Source organism: Salarias fasciatus, chromosome 11 (assembly GCF_902148845.1).
Source record: "Salarias fasciatus chromosome 11, fSalaFa1.1, whole genome shotgun sequence".
Taxonomy (NCBI): Eukaryota; Metazoa; Chordata; class Actinopteri; order Blenniiformes; family Blenniidae; genus Salarias; species Salarias fasciatus.
In genome coordinates, this window is record NC_043755.1 from 16,170,679 (window position 1) to 16,182,704 (window position 12,026).

Sequence of the window (12,026 nt, forward strand, 5' to 3'; positions counted from 1 at the left end):
GGGAAAAGTGCAACACATGCTGTACATCTGACGCTCTTTTGTCATTCTGTGATTTAAAAATCCTCCAATATGTACATGGAAATATATAAACTCCTTCGTTTTTTTGACAGATGTTCTGCTCACGTCTCCAGATGATGTCAAATCTATTAACTTCAGCCTCAGTGATTTAAAGAGAAGGAAATGACGTTTCACACACTGAGACTCACAGTCTGTCTTTCAAGTCAGAAGCATCATGAGTGACAGCGTGGAGACATGAGACATGCAGGATGAAGAACAGTTACAGGATGCTTCTAAGTGTCACCACTGTCTGTCTCACTGCCATTGTCTGGAACACTCACAAACGCAGCACGCCCACAAACGCCAACCTGGAGAAAGACGTTAAGCATCGGGGATGTAAACACGCCTTTCGAATAGAGATTTAAGTGGGAAATCAAACCTGGGGATACATCTAATTCGAATATACTTCACTGGAAAACAACGCATATATTTCCTTCTCTTTATGTGATTGTCAGAGTAAATCTAAACTGTTCACCACGGCTCAAGAAAAACAGAATTTGTGGGATTTTACAATATAATGTATCTAGTGAGTCATTTTTTAGGCTCGATTGTTGTGAATAACACAGTTGTAGAACAATGTCACTCAGTGTGTAGGAAAACTTTACCGAAATCTAGTGAGGGAAAGAGACAACATATTTTTTTTGGTGCTGTGTTTGTTTTGTAAATGTGTGTGTGATTTTGCTCAATTAGACACTTTGAACAGAACAGAATTTTTTTCTATATAGACGTTGACCTATAAGTCATTTAAGTGAAAAGTGTCCTGAAACACAGTTAAGCTTATTATATTGTGGTTATATAAAAACTTTCAACCTCTTATCAGTAGCAGCTGCTGCTTAAAAAAAAAAATGTTGCAGTGAACAGGTGATCCTAAATATTGTGCAGGTGTGAGTGTGTGAGGGTGATTGTGTGTCTTCTTGTGATGGACCCGTGTGTTAGTGTCTGGATGAAGTGTGTCTTGAGGCTGAATTGTGTATTGACTTGTGTGTGCGCGTGGCGGTGTGTGTTTGTGTTTCCGTGTGTTTGGCGCTTCCACAGCGAGCGGCTGCCTCTCTGCAGACTGTGCCGCGCATTTAACACTCAGCTAAAGCCTCCATCCTGAGCGGCAAACTGTCAGCTTGTAAAGACGAGGGAGTTCAACAAGTGGATGAGGCAAACATGTGAAAACGTGCTTCTTCTTCTTCTTCTTTTCTTTTTTTTTCCCCTCCTCCTGTCTGTCTGGAGTGTTTTATAAATGAGCTCAACATGTCCGCACTGAACCTTTTTTCCCCTCCCTTCACATATTCTGCGAGACATATCGTGGAAGTGATTCATGTTAAATAGTATCTGTCAGACTTGTCGGCCCATTAAATGGAGCTTTGCTTTAAGCACACACTTTAGTGTCATAGCTTTTCACTTGATCGTAGCTTTTTCCCCCTAAACTGCTTTCACAGGGTAAAAGCAGAGTCGGCAAATAAAACAGCATGAGATGTAAATTTACTCAAGGAAAAACAAACTGTGTGCTGAGATGCTGGTTTGATGAAAATAAGCTGGAAGATATGCCTTCAGGCATAGTTTGAGGCGTGCTATATATAAGCTGCCAGAATGTTCATTTCAGGAATGGTCTTTAAAAATATTGCATCACTTCAAATTATATCTCAATGAGACAAATCAAAGGCGGCAGAAGAGAAATCTCTTGGATGAGTTCAAAACTTCTTTAAGACTAAAGAATTGTCTTTGTTGCTTTGAATGCAGGATATGAAATAAATGCGTATTTTGGTAACGTCGATCCAGATATTATAGTTCCCATTTTGACTTCAGTTTAGAGGAGTGGTGTTCAGAGAGCAGCTCCTTAACTGACAACACTGTCAGTTATGGAGATTTTACACACACACACACACACACACACACACACACACACACACACACACACACACACACACACACACACACACACACACAGGAAGAACATGTAAATGCAACGTAAAAAGTAACACAGACTGGTCTCCAGCTTCAGATATTCACATTGTGAGGCAGGACGTATAAACCACTGCATTACCTTGTGAACGACTTTATTAAAGCCCGTTTGATCTTTATTACAATATGTGCCAACATTCACTAAATCCTTCCTATCTGGATTAAGAGGCTGAAGGTAAGATTTGTTTTCAAAAGGCAGGCAGTATGTCGTCATATGTTGCATAAAAGGCTAAACAATCATTCATTCTCAGCTGAAAGAAGAAAAAAATTGTTGAAGAGTCGGTCCATTTGCTATAGCGCATTTCTCCTCTCAGTAATTCCTCTTCTCATGTTCATTGGGAAAGAGAACAATGAGCATGTTCAATGAGACGTCTGTCTGGGCCTGAAATATTGATTAAGATTTCACCTCTTTACAACATCAAAGTCAACCATGGTGGTAAATGAAAAAGACAAGAGGTAAGACAAGTTTACATAAACATCTGTCAGGAAACAAAGAGTTCAAGTCAAACTGAATAACTAGTTATTTTTAAATTATTTCACTGATATATTACTACGTTCATCTATTTCCTAGGGAAAACATTGAGTTGTCACACTATCACAAGCCTTTACAATGTTTTAAGAGAATTATTTTTGTTGTGACTCACCGCTAAGTTGTTACAAAACCTTGAGTTTGCAGTAGTACGTGTGACTCAATAGATAAGTGAAACAGCCTCTAAGAACAATTCCAACCAGCATCAAGCACAATACCCCTGATTAAGAGAATAAATAAGTTCACCTTTGTAACACTTGTATTTGTAATCCCAGCAACAATCCTATGATGGACAAATGGTGGAAATGTCCAGTTTGTTGTGTTCAGGAAAAGAAAATCGTTAAAAATTGTTACACTTAAATTCAAAAAGGTTTTACGATGATAACTATTAGAGGTATTTAATATGTAGTATAGACAGAAATGGTGTTCCCTGGGTGAAATCTGTTTTGTAAATACTGATTTTCTTCAATATCTCAATTTCAATTTCTTTACTATGGAAATGCAAGTTGTTCCATAAGCCACTTATCAGAGTAGACATTGAAAAAAATAATGCAAATAATTGAAATTTAGAAGAATGACTGTTCCTTCAAGGTTCTGTATTCACGTGAATTCACAGCTTTAAATTACTGTGACAATTCACAGTTACTGAACATTAGTTTAGTAGGAAGAAGGCCTTACTCAAAGTTTATTAATGTGTCCCCATGACAATGTAAATGAAACATAATCTTTGAGCTGTAAGCCCCCCTTCTCTACCGCCCAGCAGTGAATGTCTCGCCTCCCTCGTTTCCCCTTTCAAAAAGCTCCAACTCCACTTCTCCTGTGCTCTAAATAGGGTTATTCCCCATGAGCAGTCGTGTGTGTGTGTGTGTGTGTGTGTGTGTGTGTGTGTGTTCTCCATCTCTCTGACTCTCTCAAAGCTCAAAGGACAATCCTCTTTTGACTCACAACCCACCCAGGAATATTAGTCTTATTGCATTTAATCACTGAATTCCCGCACCCAAAAGATTTCAATTCATTAAAGCCACTCAGATATTCAGGCCAGCTGCTTCCTGGCTACTTGCTAAAGACAAGGTGGAGACAGACACACACTATGTGTGTGTGTGTGTGTGTGTGTTCATGTGGGTGCATGTCGGTTTGAGTGTGAACATATCTGCTCTCTCTCTCTCTCTCTCTCTCTCTCTCTCTCTCTCTCTCTCTCTCTCTCTCTCTCTCTCTCTCTCTCTCTCTCTCTCTCTCTCTCTCTCTCTCTCTCCCTCTCTCTCAGGGCAACTCAATCCTCAGCCATGCCCCGGCTGTGCTCAGCACAATTCGGTGACAGCTATACCTAATCACACTACACTGAGGTGGTTCTGCCTCTTCTGTGTGATTGTCCGTGTGTTTGAGGTGTAGAAATATGTGTAGACGGGTGCACAGTTTGTGTCCATGTAGTAGAACTGTCCATGCTGTATACGTGCACGTGCGCACACACACACGCACACGCGCGCACACAGCTCCAGCAAAGCTTTTAAAGAAGAGACTGTTGATCCCTCCAGAAGCAAGCGAAGCGGCTTACATCTCTCTGTTCCAGAGGATTGGAGGTGCATTCTAATACAATTACGCTGACGAATAAAGTGCTTGTATAGAAGGAAGGAGGTGCTGTAGCAACATCTGCGGCCAGACGCTGTCCAAAGGCACTCCGGCGGTGGCATATGGAGAACGAAGGAAATGAGTGGAACAAGGCCATTGTTGCAGGCAACATGGCTGTAGTTTAGAGCAGACGTGCAAAATTACATTTGGAGTCCTGCGCTAAATAAATTTGACTTCCTTTCATGTAGTTTGTCGCTCATTTTTGGAAGGAAGTCGTCTTCTCTTCTCTCCGAGCAAGGACGTGTGTGAGGCAAGTGCAAGGGTGTGTGTGTCCTTGTGCGTCATTGTGCAAACACTGGCAAGAACAGGATCATGGCCATGTGCTCATGTATCTGCAGATGTGTGTGTGTACATGCACACTTCTATGTATTAGTGAGAGAGAGCGATGCATTTGCACGTGTGGCTGTGTGTGTGTGTGTGTGTGTGTGTGTGTGTGTGTGTGTGTGTGTACCTGCATGTGCATGTGTGTTTCATAGGAAATATTCTCCCTAGACCAGATGGCCGCAAAGTAGCACAGGAATCAATATTTAAGAAGAAAACATACCAACAATGCATCTGCATGTGTTTGCTGTACCCCTGTGATAAAATATTGACTCTCTGGTTTTTTGCAAGAATTATCGGCTGTGGTCAAAAATAGGATTTGCGGCTTACCGGCCTGTATCTGTTTTGTGAAAGCGGTGATGACGGCTTCACATTTGTGTCAAATGGGCATGTAGGGAGCCAGTGTGGATGTTTGTCATGAAATACTGCCACCAGCAGCAGATGTCAGAATGTGTTGTTGGCAGTTGCTGTTACTTCTGTTTGAATGAGCAGAAATCGAGAGAGAGAGAGAGAGAGAGAGGGTGAAGCGAAGGGGAGATGCTGCTTCCAACTGCTCTGAAGGGTGCAGCATTTGTGTGTGTGTTTCTGTGTATGTCCTAAATTAACTCATTCATTGTCTCCTCGGCTTTATTTTAATTACAGATGCATTGGTTCAAAATGGATATTGAATTATAACGGTCAAGAGCAGATTTAGATTTTTCATGGCATTGAGATATTGTCACAGGATACTAAATGTTAGGAAATAATGGCGATCCTGCAGTCTATGGACCAAAATAAGTGCTTTACATAATCAAAAATGACACTTTTTCACAGATTGTGAAGCTCGACAAGCTGATGTTTTTTTTGTTTTTGTTTTTTTTGTATTACGAGCACGTTTTACATGTTTATCGTCTGAATTCAGCAGTGAAGCAGACGGTTCAGTTTCCCCCATAGCCATGCGAATGCAAAGTAAGCAGAATAATCTATTTATAAAACATAAGCTATCATTGAGATATTTCTGATGACCTTGTGTCCTAATTACAAAGCTGAACTGAAAATGTCACGCCTGAAGTCAGTGAAGTAATTCTTCCTCCCCACAAAATGTCAGTGCTGAGTGACAGAACTTCTCCGAATCAGAGAATTTGTTAAAGCAGATCTCACTTTAAAGTAAGAGATTCTCCCCAAATGAGACATGACATTACTTCTAATCCAGAAATCCCAGGTTGAAAAGGAGAACGGATTCTCTTTTGTAGTTCGCCGGGGAACCAATTTTTCATAGCACTCATCTTGGGGAGAGCACATGTGACATATTCCTCGGAGAAATACAGCTTTTTTTGTTACAGGATCCGAGCTGGAACCTGATCTTGATGCTCTCTTCAACTTTACCAGGAGTGGAACCGGCCATCTTTATTTTGAGTCAACAATACAGTACGTGAATGAGCGGCACAGCTGATGGAGCTGCTATGACATATCATAGATTTCACACTACACACAGATTAAGTTCTCCGTCTCATGAGAAAGTATGCAGTTTGGACATTTGGCCTATGAGGGGGTATGACTTACATGATCCACCGAATCACATCTGAGAGGAGACCAAAAATCAGTCAGAGACCACAGAGCGGATCGAATATCAAGGAAGCATATACACTGTTATCCATGTATAGGTGACTGGGATGAGGGAGGTGGGGGAGGCTGTAGAGATCAGTATGTGCGCTAAGCAGAGGAGCATTTCTATTTAAAAACCTTTTTTTTCCACAACAGCGATGCAACTGTTTTGGATTGTTTTGGATTTAGTCTTTCTTCCGGCGACACCACACCTTTCAGATATAACCTCAGTTGTAGCTAAACCAACACATTTTCACATGTCAAGTGTTTTTTTGATTTACCAGTTTGCATAAAGACTCTGAATTACTGTCACACATAATGAGAATTTATACTCTTATGTTGACTTTTCAATAAAGCATTTGCATATTTATGCTCGCACGCCCAGCCGATAGTGATTCATTCTACCTGAAGGGGCCGCTGGAACAGAGACGTGTGGGAAAACTTTAATTAAAAGCGTGTCGGTGCAGCTTTATGTGAAATATTTTCACCTGACTTCAGTCTTTTTTGGCACATGTCTGTCCTTTCACTTCCATGTTGATGGATGTGTGTGAACTGTACTGAGAACCAGAAAATCACACTTTGACTCACCGCGTGGCCGATCGAAAAGAAACCTTTCCAGTTTGCGACAAAGACATGGGGCGTCAGCGAACGTGCTCAAGAAGTTGACATAGGTGTGATAATTATGGTTGGCGCTTGTGTAAATGGCAGAAGGAAAAAAAAAAACTGAAAAGAAAGCAAATGGCTTCTCATAACTTGTTTCAGGTTCTGCTGCTTGATTTATTACCGACTGGTATGTTTAGCACACATTGCCCTTTGTGAACTGTTTGTTCACAGGATTGTTCCTGAAACCTTCAGAAGTGCCGCAAAAATAATTGCAAATAAGTCTAGATTTAAAAGAATTTCAGCAACAGATTTTTTTAACGTCTTCCTGACACTGTGTAGCCATTTTTTTTAGATTATGCAAAAAAGACACTTTTTTTTTTTACATTTCCTCTGTCTCTATATTTTTCTGTCGGTTTAAAGTGCAGAGGACACAATCATAACCGCAATCATAACCTCATCATTTTTTTAATCTTTATTTTGTTTAACCGTTTATTTTTAAGATGTTCTGAACTCAGAAAGAAACTTAAATTGGGAAAATTATGTCACGCGAAAATGCAAAATATAAATCAGACATGATAATGAACACTGATTTTCCATTTTCGATATTTAAAAAGTTGCTGTTGTTTAATATTAAGTTGCCTGTTTAAACTTGTTTTCCGTTGGAGCTACTGTTTCCCACGTCCCAGCGTATTCATTAATTACCTGTCAAGCATCAAGAGACTAATGTGTGCAAAGTAAAGACTAATAAATTATTAGTATCCCATCTGGTTTTATTGTAAATATTTGACATTTCAAACCGAGTTCATGACTTTGCATGCATGTAGGCCTTCTCTTTGTCATGTTTTGTCTGTCAGTTTCATTTGTTAGCCATTAAACAAAGAGGAGCTGACGTAAAAATAGCTTTTTAAATTACATGCTGACTTGCTCAAAGCATGCATCTGAAGATTTCTGTGCCAACAAGGAGGAGCAGAGCCCTCTGAACATTAATGAGAGTGGAGTGGTGGTCTCCGAGGAGCCAGTCCTTTGGCCCCTCTGCTTTCCTCGGCGGTCCTAGGCGACTGGGCATGCCTTACAAGATCTGATTAGGTGTAAATTAAAACTTCATTAACCGTCAGGCCCGATTAACAGAGTGGTGGGAGAATGCTTTTGTTTAAGTTCATTACATATTGCCATGTCGCCGCTTTGATAATGTTTGCATGTATAATACATCAGTGATTTTCCTGTATGTCTGCAGCATTCAACTTTGATCATCAAACTGAGCTGTTTTTTTTCTCACTCTGAATATTTATGTTGTGGCGCACTCAAAGAACAGAGGTTAAGGAGGTCAGAGTTCAACGCGAGCTCAGTGTTTACTCTCAGGTTTAACATGCTGCGATACATCAGTCAAACTGTAGATAAGATGCTAGATAAGATAAATGATAAATGCTATTAGAATGGGGTTGACTCTGTAGAACACAAGTGAAAAGGAAAAAAAATGGGGGGTATTTTCATATAAATGCAGTGTTTAAGACATGATCTGTAACTTATGGTAACAATTAACCTTTTACTTCACGGCCTTATAAAGAGCAAAATTAAACAGTTGTAAACAAAAGAGGTGTGGGTTCTTTTGAGGCTCTGCCGCTTCATGACGACACCATCAAGATGTCTGTCTGTCCAGTTATCCATCCATCTCCTATTGTCATTCTGCACAATTTAAGACACAGTCAAACACATTAATGACAGTGAGAGATGTCTTGTGCGAGAGAAAGACAGAAGTCCCTAATAAAATGTCATACAAGTTCCATTTAAAAGTACCAGAACTTGAATTCAAAATAGGGCCGTTCTGCTGTGTGTGATATGTGGACATGTTGGGTATCCTCCAGGAAAAAACCCTGTCCTCTCAGCTAAAGAACAGAACCAATTAGTCGTTGTGAATTTAATATTGGAAATAGTTTTGTGGCTTTCATAAAAATTAAAAATCCTTTTTTTGTTTTTTTTGGGTTTTTTTTGTGCATTTTACATATGTGACAAAAGTTACTTGACATACATTGGATTAGTAAGATGTAGTTTGCGATGTATGATCTTTGTACAATGTTTGACCAGTGTAATCAGTCCGACCTGCCTTCCTCACAAAGCTTTGTTCTCTGTTAATGTGTTTTGTTAACCTCTCTTCAAACATCAAGTATGGTTTTGGATTCATACTTGTCTTTTTTTCAATTCAGGCCGAGTGTTGTTCATTTCTTCACATACATTCAGCTTAAGAGGGCGTTTATCCAGCGTCCCAAAGGCCAACCCCACCCCCTCCGCACTGTGTGTCTCTTTATTCTGCTTCCCTCTGTCAATTACGACACGCGGTGTGCTTTGCAATGCAGATGGAGTAGGACTTTGTTTAAATCCTCTCTGCTTTTGGTTAACACACATGTGCATGCACACATGTTTGCACACATACACACACACACGTGCAGACAGACACACACATGCAACCAAGGGAATTAGCCTCTTTTTTTTTTTTTTTTTTTTTGGAGAATCTGCAGGCTTGGGAAGATAACATAGAGCCCCAGCTACCCAGAAGTGTGTCTTCAGGCATGCATTAAGTGGTGTGTGTGTGTGTGTGTGTGTGTGTGTGTGTGTGTGTGTGTGTGTGTGTGTCCCCAATCGCTTCTCATCCTATTGTCCTCCTCCACCTCTGTCTCCTCTGTCTCTCCTCCTCTCCTTCTTCTCAAACCACATCTTTGATGTGATGCAGAAGCCCTCAGTCAGAATGTGGATGTCAACACCCTTGACTGTGTGCTGCAGACGCACCATCGGCTTTCCACCATATTTCAGTGCATCTGTTATATTACGGGCGTCTGAACCGACATTACCTGAACCAACCCCTTCACACCTGCGAGCATCCGCCCACTGCAAACACTTTCATAACTGAATGTGTAATGCATCACTCAGTGGCTTTGAACATAAACTGTTCCAGCTCTTTCACTCAAAGTCAAGCCGCCTGCCAGCTGTCTGGAAACGCTACAAGTCAGGTTTTAAAACACACACATATACACACAGAGGGCTGCACAGGCACTACATGAGAGTTGTCCCAAGTTTGAAATGAGGATGACTCGGTGACCAAGTTTCTTCATCGCTGATCAAGTGTAACAGTGGTACGAATGTGACTTTCCAAAGCTGTAAAGTGATCATGCTTGAGGTGACTAAAACCTCATTGTACCAACGCTCAAAACAAAAGACAACCGGAATTCAAAGAAAGGCGTTTCGAGTTCACTTTTTCTTCCAACGGCCTCGGGCGTTTCCATTAATGTAGGGTTTAAGCAAGTGCGAACTGTTTGAGAGCATACACACATGTGAACACATCAAAACCTCTGCTTAGGGGTTCTGCTCAATGACAGATAGGTTACAGCCCAGTAAAAATTAATGATGAAGACAAATTGGAGCAGCACCTGGCCAGCGATTTATCAAAGCCCTGCAGCTGAGATGGTGCTTTTTGCCTGTAAGGGAATTCAACGCATTTCATTGAGAAGTGTTTGAAAAGCCCTCCAGAGGCCTGGCAAAGAGAGGATGGAGAGACAGAGAGGTGGAAGAGACAGAAAACAAGAGAGTTGTAATACAGTGATTGTAGTAATTACTGAATAAATGCATTGGATTGAAGCTTTTTAAATCCATGCAGCAGTTTTGCTGATTTGTCCAGTTCAAGGTCACTGGAGCTGAGTCAAAATGCATTTGAGTGAAGGTAGTGACAGGGTGGCACTCGGGCAAACACGCACATTTTATCATCTCCAACCAGAAAATACGTTCTTGAATAGTTCCTGTAGAAAACTCACACATACGTATCAGTAGAACATAACAACTCCACACAGAAAGGAGCCCAGCCCAGTCTCCAACCAGTGACCTTCTCATTGTGAGGCTGCTGAGAGTGACAACCACCACTTCAAGTCGTTTCTAACCTTTCCAGTATGATTCAGGGACATAAAGCAAGCTCCAGATAGGAGGTGAAAAGCAGCGAGAAACAAGAACAGACACTCCAGACTTTTCTTCTCCCCCTGTAAAGTTATTAATAAGATTCTTGACCACAATTCATTCTGACAAATCACTGCACAGGGCATCAGGGTAGTTTGACTGTGTCGAACACTGCCTCACACTAAGAGTTTGATAACCTCCCCACCTGCACACGCTCTACCACCAGCGCTCCTCCTGCAGGATATTTGATGGAAAGATAAGCTCAGATGGTGAAGATACATGCTTTTTTTTCCCTCCCCACTGCAGTAAATTTATCTGTAGAGGGAGGTAATTTTCAAGGCAAAACATGAAAATGATGTGGGAGGAGTAGTTCCCACACTGGCGTCTTGAACCAGCTGTCAGTCAGAATCTTTGAGAGGGGAAGATGAGTGGGGCGAGCTGGAGTGTGCCTCTTTGAAATCAGAAATAGCCAATTAGTCAGCTGTCAGGTGTCATTTTTTTCTTCCTCCTCTTTTTTTTTCTTTAACCCATTTTTCTTTAAAAGATTTTTTGAAGCTATGTGATCTGTGGCAGATCAGTTCCTGGAGCACTTCAGTGCTGCTTGAAATTTTGATGACAGCTGGGTTACACCTCCCTGGAATGAAAAGAAAAAAAAAAATCCCTTATAATGGTGCTGAGAAATTAGCCTGATGGGAAGGAGTCTGAAGTTAATTGCAACATTGTAAACTTACTTTGATGCATCGGAGATGATCATAAACTACACATCATACAGTGAATTTACTGTGATCACCACCCAAAATCATTTGAAGGCATTAACAGCAACCAAGGCCTTAATAAAGCATAATTGATTTGCAAGTACAGGTTTCAGCTCCGTTATTGACACACACACGAGACAGATTACCGCACCGTGAAAATATGTCTGATCTTTCTTAGTCTGGATCACAAGTGATGTAGAAGCTGGCTCTTTCTTAATTGAAGGGTTACATACATCAGTGGTTTACTTCACTTACGTACTTTTTTTGTTTGATGCCAGAACAGGTAGCTGAGTGCGTTTGAATTCCAGCCAAATGAACATGAATAGATAAAAAAAAAAAAAAGAAGAATGCACAGACATGTAGACAGGACCAAAACGAATCAAAGCTTCCCCTTTTTTCACATCATAACATTTTGTTTGTCTGTGAGGTTCGCGTCACTGTATCCTTTTCACTCGCCACTGCGGTCGACCTGCTATTTATAGGCTTTTATCTGAAATCTCGGGCAGCGTTTTGTTCCCTCGCATCCCTCCAGGGGCCTCTAAACTGCAGAGGTGTTCAGGGTGTGGGATCTCTGATTGATGAGTGAGAGGACCAATCTGCTTCCTGACCCCTCAAACACACAACACACCTGGGTCAATCATCAGACCTGCTTCAAGGTGTTT